Below are 20,443 nucleotides of genomic sequence, written 5' to 3' on the forward strand. Positions count from 1 at the left end.
GGTGGGGGGGGTTATAACTTTCACTGCCATGACCACCAATACACTGAGGTTAGTTTTTACTGCCTTGGACACTAATAGAACGGAGGAGTTATTGTTCACTAAACACCAATGTAAGGGGGAGGTGGGGAGTTAAATTTTGCTGCCACTGGCCACCAATGCAGGAAGGGTGCGGATAAAGTTCACTACAAAGGACCAACGTGGAGGAAGAAGGGGGTTATTGGTACTAACACCAGTGTTGGTGTCTATTATTGCGGTCTCTGACACCACTGTTGGGAGCTATTATTGCATCTACTGATACCAATGTTAGGGGTTGTTATTGCATCCACTGAAATAAATGCTGTGGTTATTGTACTCCAACGTCTTCAGTGTGCATTAGATATGCTGCAAAAAAATGCAACAGGGCTAAAATTTTGGGTCACTGAGGGGCAAAAATGCACTGGTATTGTGCAGCCCTCTGCCAATGCCGGGGCTGCACTTTAGGCCCTCTATAATTACCCATTTGATCATCACTGCATTATAGTGTTCATTTAAAGGTAAATTAGGTGGGCTTTCTAAATTTACATCTGAGAATAAGTTCCTTGTTGGCAGTCTGACTGATGTTACCAGTTGCCTAGAGTTGCTCTTTAAAGGACCACTGAATGAACACATTTTTTAACATCTTTTATGCAAAAATTATTGTAATATTTCAGCTAACTTATTATATTATATTATATTATATTATACAAAGATAATTAAAATATTTTAAATATTCCTTTTTTTTATATGCTTGCACCTTCATATTTTTTGTAATCATATTTCCTATACATATTTCTAGGTATTTTCTCCAGTGGCTATATGTGTGTGTTAGGTTGTGCAATCAGCAGCCTTAGGACCTGTTCACACCAGTGTGTTGCTTTAACACATGTGCAACGAACATGCACTATTGAATGGTCAATATGCAATTATGCTGCAGTGCACCTAAAATTATACATGCCATATATTTTTAATGCGGCGCTTGCAAGTGTGGGCACCCGGCTTTGACAGCTAGAGGCTTCACAGCCAGGTGCGCACTGTGCATGCGAGAGCCATGTAGTGCCTCCCCATTGATCAGGCAATCTTCTGGGACCTGTGACCTGTGACAGTAAATTGCAAGGAGGGAGTGGAAGAGGAGAACTTCTGCTCGAGCATAAGTGGGAGCAGGTACCTGTCAAAACTAGGTACCTTTGTGGCTCCCCCCCCCCCCAAAATAAATAAATTACATATTTGGGGGTGGAGTGCTTAAAGTGGAACTTCCCTTTTGGGTGGAGCTCTGCTTTAATAAATTACTTTCTTAGATCACTTTTGATACTCAGTACACAGTTTGTACTAAGTGATGTTGATCTTCCAGCAATACTCCGGCAGGAACTACCTAAAAAGTTGGACTCTCCTACCATTCCCAGTGGTTACTGGCCCTGTGGTCAAACCTGTTTATTTAACAGCTTTGGTTGTAGTAAAAGCAACAGTTCAATGACAAAAATATACTTAAATAATACAATGAAATGAATAAGGCTGGTTTTTATTTTCTTTATCACCAGTAAGGTGCCTTGCATTAAATAGACTTGGCGGGTATAGAACGATGCTGCAAATAGTAATGACAACAACAATCAATACAACTAAGTGTTTCTGCATTGGAGTAAGAAGAGATGTGGCTAGCTACAGGGGCCTAACTGCAACATTGGCCAGTGGGTAAATTCTGTCAATGGTGGGGCCCTGTAATCTCAACCTTCAAAGGAAGGTTTTTGTAATCCACAAAAGCAAAAATATCTTTGTAAAGTGTCCAAAAAAGCAGACATGGGGGATGGGGTATTTTCCTTTAAATAAAACTCAACAGAGATTATAGTGCCCCCAGACAGGTGTAGGCAAAGCTCAAAACAAAGGGTGGTCAAGGCCACTATGTTCTCCAGGATACAGTCTTTTCTCTGATAGCCACTGCTGTTAGCTGGGTGAATTTCCTGGCTATAAGAGGGTGTATGAGCGGTGAATCTCACCTGGCTGCCCTTCTTTTGATTAGGTGACAATACAGAATGTATGACACCTGCTCACTCTTTGGCTGCCTGTCTCTGGCACTCCATTTTCCTCCATTGTCACACTGGACAGGAGTTTCCAACATATGAAAAGGGCAGAGGGGGGGATGGGTCTTCTTTTATCTCCTTCGTCACATTCTGTCCCCAACCAGATACTTCCCTCTCCCTTCCTCGAAAAAAGGAACACTTTCCACTATGTGGGTTCAGTCTGCATTCTGGTTCAGTAGCCGCTGGAGTAATCTACTCCCTGCATGTGTCCCCTGGGATTTCACTGCCCCTTCCGCACTTGTGACGGAATCCAGATACCACGACTGGGTAATCTCCGCCAGTAACCTGCTTCCTAAGCTCTGGAACACGGGATCTGGGAATCTGGCTATATTCACCCCAAGAACTAGACAGTACAAGTTTTGGAGTCAAACCAGAATCAAACTGTTTATTCAGAACACATGCACACAGAGATATATAATCTGACAACCCCTCCCCCTTAGCCAATCCACACTAGCCAATATTATGGGATACACACCCCATAATAAGCTTACTCAAGGCAGACAGGAACAATAGAACAATGGAATGCAGGTATTCAACAACAACAAACCCCCACCCAACTAGCAAGAGTCTGATTAGTGCAGAGCAGACCTGACTGGAGTTCTTGGTCACCCTGTGCCCCTAATAGACACAGGGTGACTTACACATAGGAAGGACTGGGGAAACTGGACGAAGAGTCTCCCAACCTCCCTAAAGCAATCTGGGTTCCACAAGCCCCCCAACCAAAGTGACTTCGATGTTAGTCCGTAGTTCCAGTCCCCCAATGTCTGCACCCACACAGAACCCGAAACAAATTGTCCAAAACAGATCACTACTCACCCAGCCAACCTCTGCCTCTCTCATAGAACATAACCCCTACTGGGGAGAAGTGTGGACTGGTCCTTCTCCCTTGAGTCCATTTAGCCACTGGAGAGAAGACAGGGTGACTGGGCTCACTGCATCAAGCTGTTGGGGATCTGTGCCAACTACCCAGCATCCCTGGGGTACCCAGGTGGATACAGTAGTCTCATATACTTTTTCTCAATGAAAATCTGCCATTGCTTGTACAACAAGGCTGACATCCTCCTGTCCCAATGCCAGACCTTTTTCTGGGGTTGTGTAAGTGGAAACCGAAGTCCCATCCACTACCACATGAAATTCATCTTCTGTTAGTTGGGGGCAGAGGCCAGCAGCACTCTGCCCTGTTGCCAGCTCTTCTGCTGGATTGCTGTCAGTGAATACCGAAGTCCCATCCACTGATATCAGCTCAAGCTGCAGTTGTGAGGTGCCAATCGCATTCTCACCCTGGAGGTCCTGCAAAGGTGATTGTTGTGGGCAGAGGCCAGTAGCGTTCTGCCCAGCTTCCAGCTGTTCCACTGGGAAGTAAACTGAAAAATTGGTGACCTTGCAAAAATCCTTCAGGGCCACCGATTGTTGTATGCAGGGGTCCACAGCACCATGCTCTGAAGTCAGCTCTTCTGCAGAAGGTTCACCGGTTGTTCCTCCTCAATAGAAAAGTCTATTAAATCCCCAGTCTCTGGTGGTGTCTGGGGATCGAAATTCACCATCTCCTGTCTGTGGAATCCAGAAGATGTTACTGGTGCTGGGCAGAGGCTAGCAGAGTTCTGCCCTGTTGTCAGCACTTCAGCTTTGGGAACAGCAATCTCCGGAGTTTCCACTGCTGACTCAAAGGCATGCTGCTGAACGTGTTCTAGCAGCTTTCTGTATGCCCTTTCCAGATGCTGTTCTTTCCTTAACAAGTGTTCTAGATCAGGTTCAAGCTCTGAGACCCCTGTGAGACGGAGAATAGCCTCTCTGTATTCTTGCAGGTCCTCAAGGGTAGGTTCCCCTTCATCACCAAACACAAACGCATCTGTAAGGCTCTCCCACAGCAATCCAGGGCCACCAAAGTCATATCCCTCCGGAGAGCATTCTGATGTCTCTCCTAAATATTTCTGCTCTGTGTGTCATTGCAGAGCCCGATGCTGATTGTCCAGCTCTATCCCCTGCTGGACCAGCCTGTCCAACTCGGTTACCCATTGCTCCTGGGGCCACTCTCCCAGGAATGCCATCCACAACTCCCATTGGTCACTGGCCCGTTGCCCAGTGGTTGGAAAGCACTTGCCCTGGTATATACCAGCAAGCTGGAGGGCTCCAAGCCAGAGCTCCACCAGTATATGCTGCCTGAGCTCCAGGTATTGATCCACATATTCTGTCCTGGGGTATACTGAAAAGGCGATCCGCAGCACCCCCTCAAACTCTGATGCCAGGTCCATATCTCCGTTGGGTCGACTGAAGTCTGCTATCCCGATCTTGGATCCCGGTGGAGGTTTGGATGTCCCAGACTGCAAGAAGCATCCCACCGCTTGCCACCAATGTGACGGAATCCGGACACCGCGACTGGGTAATCTCCGCCAGTAACCTGCTTCCTAAGCTCTGGAACAAGGCATCCGTGAATCTGGCTATATTTACTCCAAGAACTAGACAAGTTTTGGAGTCAAACCAGAATCAAACTGTTTATTCAAAACACATGCACACAGATATATATATATTATGACAACCCCTCCCCCTTAGCCAATCCACACTAGCCAATATTATGGGAAACACATCCCATAATAAGCTTACTCAAGGCAGACAGGAACAATAGAACAATTGAATACAGGTATTCAACAACAACAAACCCCACCCCACTAGCAAGAGTCTAATTAGTGCAGAGCAGACCTGACTGGGGTTCTTGGTCACCCTGTGCCCCTAATAGACACAGGGTGACTTACACATAGGAAGGACTGGGGAAACTGGATGAGGAGTCTCCCAACCTCCCTAAAGCAATCTGGGTTCCACAAGCCCCCCAACCAAAGTGACTCAGTGACCCCTGATGGCTGCGGCTCCTGTGTAGAGCGGAGCCGGGACAGGAGGAACCGCTCAGCCCGAGCTGCTGCCACAGACAGTGGACGTGCGTGGTTAGCGGAGGTGACTACGGATATCCGACCAGCAGAGGGGACATCCACTCAGGAGAATTTTCCTGCGTTTTTGTCATATACCATCTGGTAAGAGGCCAATTTGTGTCATCTCACAGGGTGGAATTGTAGTGGAAGTTTTCCTCCTCTCCAACTGGCTACATTGAGTTTTACTCTGCACCTTACCTCATTCATTCTGATAAGGAGGAAAGCCTGTCGGTGGTGGGAATCACTATTTATATCCCTGGAAACATCACCTGAAGTTGATTTCTCACAATTTTTCATATTACACTGTATGGTGAAGATTATATTATTTGGACTATTATTGGTTTTTGCACCTTTTTGAGTTTTTCCATTTCTTGATTGGATCACGTTCACTTTTTGGTTCATTGATCACCCATACACTTTGATGCAATTTTCACTGTTAATTCATTGTGATTTTTGTATATGTGTTAATATGGTAATTCATTTTAGCACTCTTGTTTAGCGCACCTATTTTTCAACATTTATTTTCACTAGGTTTAGTTCAGGTAGCAGCTTTACCCCTATCATTGCACCCACATTTATACCACATAATATGTAAACTGGCAGGACTCTAATTTGATATAAAACTTCATGCAGATAGCATCCTGGCCGGAATTCCAAACAAGAACACCAGTGCTTCAAGGCTTTAACATGTTAATGTATTTCAAAAGTTGCTTTTTATTGTTTTTCAATCTGCATCATTCAATAAAATAATACCCAGTGATCCTGCCATGAAGGTCCTTATTCAGCCACTTCTTGTATGCAGCAAACAACTATCTCCCAATTGTGCTCCTGCATTGTCACTCGGCCACATGCTGACCTTAGAGATGGCTACAACCGGCTGTGCTAACACAAATGATGTGACAGTTAATGGCTGGAAATGCAAGAGTTCACACTAATATCTATTATCTCACCTCACACCTTTTTGAATAACAACACAATACATTAGCCTTGCCCCACATCCATCAGAGTTTTACATGCATGACAAATTTTATACAGGCTACACCCCTTAACATTTATTTCACAAAACTTTTATTGAATTTTTGATATATTGTAATATATAGCAGACATTAGCCAAAGACATGGGCATACAGGTATGTCAAACAGTGAGACAGTGTGGGAGTGCCAGAAATCAGACTTGAAATACAAAAATGGAGATAAAGTAAAGCCACATCTCCTGGGATCATTTTATAATACATGTAAGGTGTTCTAAAGAAAGAACACATAACCTTGTGGAGATTCCTCCTAAACTAAGCCAAAAGTTGACCCTGTATGGAAAGGAGGAACGGGTCTACATAGGACTAAAGCACTAGAGAGCTGACGATATTAAAGAAGAGAGGTACTGAAGAAAAAAGAAAAAGGAGGGGACAATGGTAGGTATAGAAAAGATAAATCTGGAGAGAAGGAAAGAGGAGGGAAGGAGGAAGGGCAAGGGTAGGGAGGGTTCCTGCGAGGCCCAACCAAACACCAGACCCACATGGACAGATACTGTAAACCTGATTACACAAAAAGAAGGTAACAGTCAAAATGTATGTGCCTATTATAACTCAACCACGGGGTCCAAACCATAACAAAGTTGGCCTGGGTATTGTTAGGTATGGAGGTAATTTTCTTGAGTATCATGGTACCCATTAGTCCCAGTTTTACCTCTGCAAAATTAACTGATAGTTGTTTCCAAGCCTTAACTAACATTTGCCAAGCCTCTAAGATAATACACTCCACCAGCTTACACTCATGTCTATTGAGATCTGAGATAGGTCTGTGTAATAAAGTCTCTGAGGGGTAACAAACAAGATTAATGTTTAGGACTGACTGGAGCATATTGTATACACATACCGAGAAGTGAGACACCTTAGTGCAGGTCCACCAAATGTGAAGAAAGGTACCATGCTCTCTACAACCCTGAAAACAAGCCAAGGAGGCATTAGGAACAAATTTGCCTATTCAGTCAGGATTCATATATTAGCGTGAAACTGCTTTGTAAGTATTTTCCGAAGCTAGAATGTTGTATAAGTATTCGGAGGTAGCTAGCTAAATTTTTTTCCAGTCTGCCTAGTTGAGAGTTTCCCCTTTTTTCTGTCTGTAAGTGATGCCCATAGAGCTAAGACTAATCCCCCAGAGTAGGGATCCTTCCGGCAGTAGTTCCCAAAAAGTGTCAAGTGTACAGGACATTAGGTACGGTGTACTACTAGGTTTGAGACATAATGTTTTATTTGACAAAATGATTTCCTGTCAGGTAAGTTACAATGAAGGTTAAAATAGAGATTGGAGGGATTAATATCAATATTAGCAAGTCATGCATATACATAACACATTTCCTCCTCTGCCCCTAAAAGGCTAAAGGGTTTTCATAGGCAGGAATAAATAGAGCTGTATTCAATATTCCCAACAGAGGGATATTAGGTTTTTCACAAATATTTCACGAAGTCCCATTGCCAGAGAGTCTGCTGCATTGACCGGTCAGTAATTCTAGAACTCTGGGAAGGAAGAGTACAAATTAAGTTATATATGGGAAAGGAAGAACATTCTGCTATGGTAAAATGGGTCCAAATGGGTATTTCATGAGTGGCATGCAAAAACACAAGAGGGGCAATCTGCGCCACAATAAAAAAGTTTTTCGGGAAGGGCACCACAAAGCTCCCTGCTAGTCTATAGTGGTACAGTACTGAGACCAAAAGTATTTTTCTGTTGCATTGCCAGATGAAATGTATAAGCTTACATTGTTCAATTCTCAGGAGGTGACTCAGTATGGGGACTGGCAGGACTCTAATGTAAAACAAAAGTTAAGGCAAGTAAGTCATTTTCAGGGCATGTATCTTGCGAAACCAGGTGATGGATAGAGGTTTCCAGGATGTGAGGAGAGCTGCTGGATCTTAGCTTTGTAAAGTTACTCAAAGGATGTTTTTAGCTTAAAACCAAGGTATTGCACGATGAAATGAGGCAGACCACATGAAATGATCATTTCCCTGAAGCGTCTGAAGTTGGTCTGGTGTCAAGTTTAAGTTCAGAGCTTTGCACATTTATTGACTCGTAGGTTTGAAATAAGACCAAAGTCAGAGAGGGCTGCAAAAATGTTAGGAAGTCTGATAAAAGGAGAAGATATATTTACATCAAAATGTTGTCTGCAAAAAGCATCAGCTTGTGGTGTTTTCCAGCTAATTTGAGCCTGCAGATATCTGAGTGTGTATTGATGGCATCCCTGTCTTGTGCCCCACCTAATCAAAAAGGCATCAGAAGTAAACCCTTTTTATTTTAGTGTAGGGCATAAAGGGCTGAAATCCAGGATAAAAATTTCTCGTAAAAGTCCCACTTCCAGATTGCAAAAAACATATACATTTATTCCCAAGAAATAATATTAAAAGCCTTGTGGACATCAAGGGACAATAATATGGAAAAAATTGAATGAGATTTAGCTAGAATGATTGAGCTGTATTGCTCTATGCACATTGTTGCTCGCTCCCTTAAGGCTTAATGCACACTGTGTGTCAAAAACACCACTTTTAAGGCTTTTTTTGTGCCTCTAAACGCCTCTCCATGTTAGGTCTATGCGTCCATTCATTAATAGATATTTAAAAGCATTTAGAGGCTGAAAAAATAACTCATGGATGCCCAAATGCTTGATGTGCCTAAATTAAACACACAAAAAAGCATTTGTAAAACGCATTTTTTTAGGTTTAGGTTTAGGTTTTTTTACTCTGCTTTTCTCCTTGCAAGAAAAAAAAAGGGGTTCAGAAAAGCTGGGCATCAGGCCTAAGTAGTACAACACCCCTTTCTATTTAAAGTGTATCCAAAATGAATTTTCCATAGTTTTGAAAGAAACAAGTAGATTTATGGTCTGAAATATATGTAAATATTAATTTCTTGATCATGAACGTTTTCTTCTTCTCCGAACAGTAGTAGTCTAGGCAAGTGCATAGCTTGCCCAAGTTGTACTTGGCCAAGCTTTTCCCCTATCCAAAATCTCCTCTATTGTCTTTCTTTCTGTCTTTCTTTCTTTCTGTCTTTCTTTCTTTCTTTCTTTCTTTCTTTCTTTCATTTATACCTAATTATTACAAAAAATAATTTGGATACAAGCCTTTTTCAGCTGTTCTTTTCCTTTCTTCCTTCCCTCCTTCCTTCCTTCCTATTTACATTCTTTCTTCTCTAATTTTTCCCTTCCTTCTTTCCTTCCTTTTATTCCTTCCGTGTTAAAGTATAACTGAAGGCAAAACTTTTTTTTTAAATTTGGATTGGGTGGATAGGGATTAGAGCACTTGCTGCCTGTGCCCCAATTAGGGTCACTCTCTCTAATTGTCCTGTTTACCACTATCATTGAAAGTGAACGTAAAAGAAAATCTCACATTTTGGGTTGTCCCCAGAAAAGTGATAAAGGGGAAATCTTCAATGGGGGACACTAGTTCTAGTGACCTGGGGGTACCCAAGAAATTCCCTTAATTTGCAGGGATTTCCTCTCACCTCCTGTTTGGCTAGTCTGCAATCTTTGCAATGGAACACAGATGGCGTATAAATATCTGATAGGGGTTATAACCCACCCTTACTCTATCCAACATGAAAAAAAATGTTATGCCCATATTTCTACTTTTGCTTCCCTATCCTTTTCCTTCCTTCCTTTACTCTCCGTTCCTTTCCTTCCCCTTCTTCCTTCCTTCCTTCCTTCCTCTCTTTCCCCCTTCCTTCCTTCCTTCCTTCCTTCCTTCCTTCTTTTCTTCCTTCCTTCCTTCCTTCCTTCCTTCCTTCCTTTCTCTCTCTTATTCCCTCTCCCTCTCTCCCTCATCCTCTCCCCTCTCTCTATCCTTCCATCTCATTAGTAGATTTAACATTTTTCCTTTTACTTAATACTGCAGTAAGAAGTGATGCGTTTACAGTTTGCATTGTCTCTCAGGATAAACAGACAAGGGCCCACAATAAAACAATCAGTCACTGAGCAGTAATGGTCCCATTCTTCCCTGCTACCTCCATCCATCCATCAGTTTCTGGTCTGTGCATTTTTCAAACATCTGTTGCTGGGATTACATAAATAAATGTAATTAATTTCTTATATTATTGGTGAGGGATAAATGGCTTGTAATTATAACCATATTTAGCACAGATCTGAGTGATGATGAGACTGGAATCAATACTGACTCTCTTATTAATGATCTCTATTTGTTGCAGGGAGAGGTACGTGTCTAGTTTAACCCCGATCCGCCAGGCTTGTAATGAGGGAATTAGGTTATTGTCACTAATGTCCCTTCATGGACAGCTAGAGTAAAGTGTGATGGTTAAAGAGGATAAAGAGGAGTGGACCCAGGCAGAAACTTTTTTTTTAAAGAAATGATTAACCTTTACCTCTTTTTTCTTGCCTTTTTACTGTCATGGTATCCTTTTCTGTGTTGGGTATCTTACCATGAGGTTCAAGATTCCTATTTATGAAACCAGCAATTATTTTGTTTTTATAGTTAAAGTGTCTTTAAAGGATAAGCTCACCTTTTGTAGCATGCTACATGTTACACTCATATTCAGGGTGTAAAGCCTAGTATACACGGGCCGAATGTTGAGCGGCATAGGGTGGTTCAATAGAAACTAGCTGACAATTGGTCTGTGTGTACGGCAGGCGATCCGTCAGAAGCCAGCTGTTCGGTCAGCTTCTGCCGAAGGGTCATGACTGAAAAAGGTCTGCTGACCGTCTCCCGCTCAGCGCTCTCAGCCAATGGCTGAGAGTGCTGACTGGAGTGTTCTGGCATGGGGGCTGTCCCCGTGTCAGAACACAGTAGAACAGCAGGGGAGAGCGCTGTACTAATATTGCATTGTTAGTACAGTGGCTCCGACATGAGCTGACGGTTTTTTCATTCAACCCGCTGGGTTGAACGAAAAAAACTAGTAGTGTGTACGAGGCTTAACATGTTACTGTAGCACCGGACCCCCCTGATCCCCCGAAGTGACAGCAAGCGAGGGATCTTCTTCTGGGCAGAATTTGCCTGGCTGCGTCATTCATTCACAGAGTTCTGTGAATGTTAAAACTACAAGTACCGACTGCCTTTGCGGCTGTTGGTTTGTAGTTCTCAGTGGACTACCAGGGCGCTGTTGAGTGCTCTAGATAGTTGATAATTCATTGAGCCTTCCTAGCAGTGTGCAAGTGCATCCCTGTATGAATTACAAGCAGACAACTTACACAAAAAGTCTGCAAGAGCCCTGCATAGCCCCCGCGATCTGCTGATTGTAGGTGCAATATTTTTCGGACACATTTTTTTTTATGTAGCACCCTTCCAGGTAGGTGCTAGGAGAGAGAGAGTATAGTTTTTGGGTCTTTCTGCTTACCAGAGAGATTGCCAGGTAAATGTATTTTGCTCTCTGCCTACAAGAGAGCAGGATCCATTGGTAGGGTCTGCTCATGGTGCTCAGATACAGCTCAGCTTGTCTGAAATGTTGCACACCCATTCAATAGGGAGGCATATTGGACAGTGGGCGGAAACCTGACAAGTGAGGGCACAGGCATTGTTACAGCCCTGGTGATTGGCAGAGGAAAGTGCCTCAGTGCTTGCTGGGGTACTGTATAATTGCCAAGGGCACATGTGCTCAAGGTCTTCGGCTGGAGAGCAGGGGGGTGGCTGCCCCTCCTCTGTAGAAGCTGCCATGCGGCCTTAGGTAGTCAACATGAGGGCCTGAATGTTAGAGAGGAGCTGAACCCAGAGGTCCTGTGCAGAGTTGATTGGGAGACACTGGAAAAGATCTGATTCTGCCTACAGTGAGTACAGGTCTGTGTCATGGGGCCTGTCATGTGAGGGCCATCCCTTCAGTAGAAGACTCAGTAGACGGTGTCAGTAAAGGGTATGCTAGAGAGTGTCTTGAAGATAAAAGTAGTTGCTTCAAGTCTGCTGCTAAAGAGAGCAAAATGACTTAATTCTTCCATACAAGTGGCAGTATGGTTAAAGCAGTGTGTCTGCTTCCACAAATAACTCGGTGAGGCCAAGTGAGAGTTGTCCTTATCTACTGTGAATAGTTCAAGTTGGAGTATCCCACTATTCCCTTCCCCCATCCAAGTTCCACAATAAATACAAACCCAAATACCCTGGACTGTTTATTGAGTAACGAGCAAACGAGAGAAAGGATAGATGTGTGAAAAATCCCCTAATGACTGTCTGCAGGTAATCAGAGGGAGGCCCAAGAAGTCAACACACAGCAAGCCCTGTGCTACATTTACCTGCAAAAAAAATTTGCATTTTTTTTAAAGTTTTTATTAAAGTTTTGGTTAGAATGTGGAAGTCTTATAATTTCTGTCTGATTTGTACTTCTTGTGTGTCCCCACTGGTGAGATGCACTTTCTCTATACTGCTAACTATTGTAAGGGGGGGATGTTCTCTCATGTTAAAGAGAGATCTCCTCATCAGACAGATCTATGGCAATGAATGATGCGGTGCAGCGGAAAAGGGACTGAAATCTGGGGGCACAGACCATGTCAGCACCCCCCTAGATCCGAATCTAGATGTAGTAACTTAGAAAGGACTAAAAGCAGTGGTTCGGTATGAACGCCTGATAACTAGCATCTTGAGAAGAATATGTCAGCAATGGCATCCTCCATACTTCCCCAATACAGCTAGAGGGGTCTAGATTTAGTTTTCGGTAAGATGATAAAGAATTAACCCATCTGAAAGTCTCCTCTATCTCCCAGGGACTCTATTGATGAGCTCTCTGCACTGAGATCCAGGGTCTGCACTCCTGCTGTGACCATTATGAAGAGTTCTCACCATTGCTTTGCTGAGTTCCAGAGTCTGCACTCATGCTGTGCCCGTTATATAAAGGGTTCCCATTATCCCTATGGTAAGTTCCTGGCTCTGTATACCTGCTTTGCTTACTAGGAGGAGTTCTCATCATCCCTGCACTAAGTTCCTGGCCCTGGGCACCTGCTGTTACCATAATGAGGTGTTTTCACCTCCCCTGTTGGATTTCTATTTAGTTTATATTATGGAGAATGCATCAGGAGGAGCTAAGAACAGACAAAGGTGGACAGGTACACCCAATTGAGTGGACAGGAACAGAGCTAGGAATTATGGGAGATCCCACTCTTGTGGTACCCAAGACACATAACTCTGACTCAAGCTCACTAAGCTAGACCTATAACTAAAATATAAATGTTGAGTGCACTGGCTCTTTAGGTGGAGTTGTATTTTAAACATCTACATGTCTTTGACTGTACGATACTTTGGCTGTTGTTGTCGGTGTGTTCCATAAAATATAAACGTTGTTTAGATATGTGTTTGTTTACACTTCTCAGCCTGGACCTCTTCCATTGGCACATCATGCCAGTTCCTCACTGAATTCCCAATGTGCCCTTACAAAAACAACTGTTCATAATTAGAATAAAGAAAACATGAACCCACTCTGAAGGGACTGATGGGTTCCCCTTTGTGACCCTGCAGTACTAAAACAAAGGTCTCACCAACCAATTTAGGCAGGGGACTTTGAACTGAAATGTATGGTCACATCATACACTTACATTTTCTAAAATCAATATTGCAATATCAATACAAAAAAATAGTTATTTTTTTACAATCCAATGTAAACTTACTTCAAAAGTCTCCGTTCATGTTGTGAGTGCTGGCTGTCTGCTGGCCATCCATTTCCACAACTTCCTGGATTCCCTGCATGCTTTGCAGCTTCTCTTCTGCTGTTACCACTTCTGTAATTCAGAAGGCAGGCTCTGTAAAATGTGTGACACAGCAGTGCCAACTCACAGGGCATAGTGAATACCGGTCACAGAACTCAAGGAAGTAAATGTATGGGGATCTCCACAAAGTAAGTTTTCAAACTTAATGATCATTCAGAATGGTGTAACAGTGGTGGAATGGTGTAACAGAATGGTATAATAGTGTAGCGCACTCCTAGATAGGTGCTAGGATTAGTTAGATTTAGTGCTGGCTCACTGGGTTCAGTGGAGTTGTATTTTTATTTGCTCTGTAAATTTAGCCTGTCTTACTGTAACCAGTGTGGCTGTAATTGTTGTGTTAGGTAAATTTACCTGTGCTCACTGTAAAAGGTGCAGCTGCATTTACTGTATTTATCGGCGTAAAACACACACCTCAATTTTAAGAGGTTTCAGGAAAAAAATCTTAAATAAAGAACTTTGAAACAAAATAAGGCTAGCTCAGAACTTTTTTTTTAATAAAATGCAGCCTCACCAGTGCCCTGAAATGCAGCCTCACCTGCTGTCTGCCGTCTTTGTCTAATCTGCCCGACCATTACCAACACGGCTTGTCTGACCCCGCATCCTACTCATCTGGCCTGCTAGAACAGTCAGTCCAGCAAATCCTGCTTCCAGCTGCCTTCTACAATCTGCCAAGGCCCTCTACTACCAGCCTGCTCGCTGCCACATCTACCTGCTGACTGCTGCCACGCAGACTACTGGACTGATTACAGGCACTCCTACGTCACCATGCTCCCGTGGCTGCTGTCTCACTATCAGTGGCCCTCGAGCCAGAGCTATATGAGAGGCCATCCTCTACGCATCAGGTTAATCGACTAGGTACGTGGCAGGGTTTGTGCCTCACATCTGAAGGACCAGAGCAGTTAAAGAGGAGCTAAGAGGACCTGTTGCTGTGCCTGTACCCCCACATCAGGGAGAGGGGATGGACATGCACCCGAGCCTGCTGGAGCTGCTTTCAGAGACTGAGTTGAGAAAGAGAGTTGCTGTATCTTCAGGGTCTGAGCTGAGAGACTGCAACCAGTGTGAGAATCTGGGACCTGACCATTGGAAACTGTTGATCTCCAAGCCACTGAGATCCAATTAGCTGCCTGCCAGGAAGTGGAGAGCTGAATTACATGTCCTAAACATCCATCACACTTTGTTAGCACAAAACAGAGGCTGCTCCCACTTAGCAGCCTAGCCTCTGTTATCCATTAACATTCTTTAAGGGACAGTGCATCACCTAAAGAAGGGCCCCACCAAAAGCCGGCCAACGTTACTTACTATTCGCCAGGCACTTTTTACCACCTCCCACACTAGGAATGTGTACACCCACTTGCTACTGGTGCTGTATGCTGAAGGTCTACAACAGGACCCTTTCTTTTCATTTGAACTGGTTGATATTGTTTAGAGACTCTAGTAACCCAGTTAAGGTTCAATTTGTAGATTATTTAAGTGCAAGTTAGTGATTTGTTGCTCATTTGACCATTATAGTGCTTTTTTGTCTATGCATTCATCTGTTTGTTGAATTGCACTGTATTACAATGAATTGCCTTAATATATTCGATTGATTTTTTTGTCAAGCTGTGGCCTCATTCCTGTGCATTCTTAAAGTGGTAGCCTGCTAATCCTTAAATCCACAGGTGAAAATGGTTAATAGTGTGTGCCTCAGTGGGGACTGAGCAGTTTGGAGAGTTGTAGCAGAACAGAGGACTCATCACCACCACTGGCTCCTGCGTGGTTAAGCACTATATATCCAATCAGCCTGGCCCATGCTCTGTTAAATTGTTGATGGGTCCACAGGAGTGTGGATAATCTTATTTTACTGTATGCAATTAAGCTGCAGAGAGGGATCCAACATAACACAGGGCTAAACTCATAAAACCTTCCAACCAGAATCAATATATTCACAGAGCTACAGAATACAGTCCCAGAGGGGTGAAAGTGAAATTTAACCTAAAAAAAAAATTTAAACTGCTGACAGGTAGGATTTTTATGACAGGAGAGACACTATTGGTCTCTTCTGTCATAAACCGTTCTTTCTGCCTACCAGCATTTGTGTACACTGAGCCATGCATGCGCAGCACATTTACAGCACAGCTCTGTGCTTGCAACAATGTGATTCTCATGCACGTTCATGACAATGAGGTCATTGCAAAGAGTCAGAAACCGGAAGGAAGACCAGGAAAAAATGGCAGCTCCTGTGATTGACTGGAGCACTGACAGAGCAGCCCTGGAAGGGATCACTAGCCAGGTAAGTCTGCAATAATGTACTAATATGCTGTGCAAACTGGCACATTGTGGCTGAAAGCTACTGGGACCTAATTTTTAAATGTTTTTTTTTTTTTTTTTTTTTTATTTTAACAGAGGTTTAATTCTACGTTAATGTGATCAGTTTTTGTTATATACACTTCCACATTCCCACGGAACAGCCCTGTCCTATACATGAGTTGTCACTGCCCCCTCGCTTTTATATGACAAGACAAGCATTTCTGTGAAAGCCTCTTTTATTACCAGTTCTTATTTCTGGCCCTTTGTTTCTCATTCTGCTTTTAGAACACTATGCCATGACAAAACCTCCTAGCACAATGTCGTATCTGTCTACTCAACAGCCGCTTTTATTTATTTTTATTTTTTTTATTATTCTGTGTGCTACAAAAATAATGACGAATAATTGCACAGGCGGAACAAAGTTGCCTCAATGAGTTCTTACTTATTTTGCAGAATGCCTGTTTTCACAGCAGATTCCCTTGTATATAATTAGAAGGGAGACATGTGAAAACACACTAGGGAACTGTCAGGCTGCGTGTAATTATGTGTTTTATGGTGTTATTGACAGTGACAGGACACTGGTTATCAGAAATTTAGGTTGGCCACCTACGTTGACCTGAGCATGAATAATAATATAATATAATAATTAAAATAATAATAATAATAATAATATATATATATATATATATATATTTATATATACACTGTGTATATATACACCATATTGTCAAAAGTATTGGGACACCTGCCTTTACACACATATGAATGGCATCCCAGTCTTATGCTGGCCATACACTAGCCGAAATATCAGGCGAACTCATTTTCGAAAAACGAAAAATCAGCCGTGAGAGCAGACGATTGTTCCATCATGTAATGACCGAATTTCGAACGATAAATCGTTCAATGGACATAAATGAATCAGTTTTTCGTTCACTTTGTCACATATACCTAGTGCAAACAGGTCGGCCAAGAAACACATTAACCTTTCAATTTATCGTTTGTTTATCGGTCGGCCGGCGGATTTTCAAAACTGTTCCTTCGATTTTTCAGCTCTGAAAAGTTAAAAACTATTTTCTATTTGTGCCCATTACCTGGACGAAAAATGAACGATCGGACCAAATGACAGATTTTCTAACGATCTTTCGGCTGGTGTATGGCCTGCATTGGTCTGTATGGCTTTTTATATTGAGTTGACCCGCCCTTTGCAGCTATAACAGCTTCAACTCTCCTAGGAAGGCTGTCCACAAGGTTTAGGAGTGTGTTTATGGGAATGTTTGACCATTCTTCCAAAATCGCATTTGTGAGGTCAGGCACTGATGTAGACGAGAAGGCCTAGCTCACAGTCTCCACTCTAATTCATCCCAAAGGTGTTCTATTAGGTTGAGGTCAGGACTCTGTGCAGGCCAGTCACATTCCTCCACCCCAAACTTGCTCATCCATGTCTTTATAGACCTTGCTTTGTGCACCAGTCCAAATAATTTGGTGGAGGGGGGATTATAGTGTGGGGTTGTTTTTCAGGGGTTGGGCTTGACCCCTTAGTTCCAGTGAAGGGAACTCTTAGGGTGTCAGCAAACCAAGACATTTTGGATAATTTCATGGTCCCAACTTTGTGGGAACAGTTTTGGGATAGCCCCTTCCTGTTCCAACATGACTGCGCACCAGTGCACAAAGCAAGGTTCATAGAGACATGGATGAGCTTGGGGTGAAGAACTTGACTAGCCTGCACAGAGTCCTGGCCTCAACCCGATAGAACATCCTTTGGTTGAATTAGAGAGGAGACTGCGAGCCAGGCCTGCTTGTCCAACATCAGTGCCTAACCTCATAAATGTGCTTCTGGAAGAATGGTCAAACATTCCCATAGACACACTCCTAAATCTTGTGGTCAGCCTTGCCCGAAAAGTTGAAGCTGTTATAGCTGCAAAGGGTGGGCCAATTGCCAAGGTCTTACCTTGCCCTCCTGTTGGCAGCCATCTTGGACATGTGCAGACTGCTGCCTCTTATAAACTCTGATTGCATCATCACTTGCCTGCTGTCTGGGTGTCGCACAGTGAGGATGCTGCACACCTGACTATATCTATCACCTGATGGGTTGCAGTCCTTACCCTTGTGTTTGTGCTCCAAGGTCCATCTCTGCTAGCAGTCTTCTGCTCTCCGTGTATGACCTGGTTTGGCTGACGACTATCCTGGCTCTTGACCCTGCAGTGGCAGGCGACCCAGCATCAGAAGACTACTCGTTTCTGGACTCGACCCAGGCTTGGAAGGCTACCCGCTTCTGAACTTGACCCTTGCTTGTTCCTGCTCTCACTTCCTCACTCTTGCTGTGCATTTATTGTTGTTTGATCCAATAAACTGCATTATTTTACCTGCATCTCCATGTGGTCTGGTTTCCTGGCACCCTGACACCAACTCAATATTGAACCCTACAGACTAAGACTGGGATGCCATTAAGGTTCATGTGGGTGTAAAGGCCTGTAATATATTATAATGCAGTAGTAATATAATATATATCTATCCATATCTATCTATCTATCTATCTATCTATCTATCTATCTATCTATCTATCTATCTATCTATCTATCTATCTATCTATCTATCTATCTATCTATCTATCTATCTATCTATCTATATATATATATATATATATATATATATATGTATATAATCTTGCAGAAGAGCATTGCCATTGTCTTTTTAGGTATTTTTAAAGGCTCGGTTTCCACTAGTGCGACTTGCGGTGCGACTTGACACATGTCAAGTTGCATGACAAGTCAAAACCCATTGTTTTCAATATGGACCGTTTCCACTGCTGCGACTCAAGGCGCAGCGTCTTCAAAATTGCTTCTTGCACTACTTTGGGCCGACTTTAGTGCGATATGTCCCTCATAGAAGGTAATGTAAGTCGCAACGAAGTCGCAGTACACGGTTTTGAACGCGACTTCGTCACGTCTTCGTTGCGATTTGCGCGGAAGTTTACAGTAAATTTTTTTTATTGTTATGTTCCGCCCCAAATCACATGATCTCTGCACCTCCCAAAAACATCACTTCCCATAGTTAGCAGAGGAGAGGAGAGTGTTATTTACAGCAAGCATGCCAAGATCCAGGAAGAATAAACGAACATCCCATGACAATGAGGAGATCATTCATTCATTCTGGTCAGAGCTCGCCCCTCAATATACGACACCCGAGACCCCTTATATAAGGACCATGTGAGGAAGGAGAGAGCATGGCTGGAGATTGCTAGGATCTATCATGAGAATTGGGACTGTCTTACAGCTACAGAACGGACTGAAAAATGTAAGTGTTTCATATATGCAATTTATCACATTGCTGCTTGCCCCCATATGTACAGTACAGTACCGTTATTTTATCTTTTTTCAGTGCACTCCTTACAAATCAGATGGAGAAGCATAAAAGACTGCTATAACCGCTATCTCCGAAAATTACGAGAAGCAAGGAGTGGTTCTGGGTCCTCCAGAATTGTCCCTTATGCGCACGCCCAGGAGCTGGGATTTTTAAGGCCGGTGTTGGAGATGCGAGAGTAAGTTGTCAGCATTTTTTTAGATACTGTAGTTGACATATAAAATGTATTAATATTCCTAAAATTTGAAATGTATTCATTATATTTCAGAACCCAAGCAAGCTGGCAAGACTCCTCACTTGGTTCTGAACAGCAGGAGGGGTCACAGGAGGCGGCAGCGGAGGAGGAGGAGGAGGGATGCCAAGACCCTGGTGACCCTGACCCTGATGGTGAGGAATCAGAGGGAGTAATGTCAAGACCATTGTCCATTATTGATTCTCCTGCTGCGGTGGAGCCTGAACCAGGGCCTAGTACAGAACAAAGGCCTTCACGAAGATCTTCCTCAAGGTCTTCATCAAGGGCGAATCCTAGGGGTGGTAAACCCATGGAGGAGGTTCTGAAGGTGGTGAAAGAAATGAACGCACACATGAAGGAAAGCATGTGTGATGACACTGCTTTCATGACCGTGCTGTTGGGTATGTGCAAGCAGGTCCCCCCTGAGAAAAAGTATGCACTAAGGATGGCCCTCATGTCAACCGCCCAATCTTTTGTGGTTGGGGAGGCAAGCTCTACAGCATGTATGGAAACCCCCCCCCCACCACACATATCCCCCCAATTACCAGTACCCACCACCACCACCACCACCAAGTTCACAGTATGGGCACCAAGTAAATCGCCCATACTACGATGAGTATGGCAACATGCCGAATATCTCCAGGCCCCGCATGTTGCACCCAATACCGCCCCCTATTGCCTCCACCTTTGGCACACCAAGACCGTACCAGTACCAAGACCGTACCGTACCAGTACCGGACCGTACCGTACCAAGAGTACCGTCAGGGATCTGCAAGTGATTACCCAAGCCCATCTGGCCCATCAAATATTTCGCATTCTGGGTCAACTGAATCACCAATTACATACCAGGAATTGTAATTTTTTTTGTTTTTGG

Source organism: Pelophylax lessonae, assembly GCF_965119305.1.
Source record: "Pelophylax lessonae genome assembly, chromosome: 4".
Lineage (NCBI taxonomy): Eukaryota > Metazoa > Chordata > Amphibia > Anura > Ranidae > Pelophylax > Pelophylax lessonae.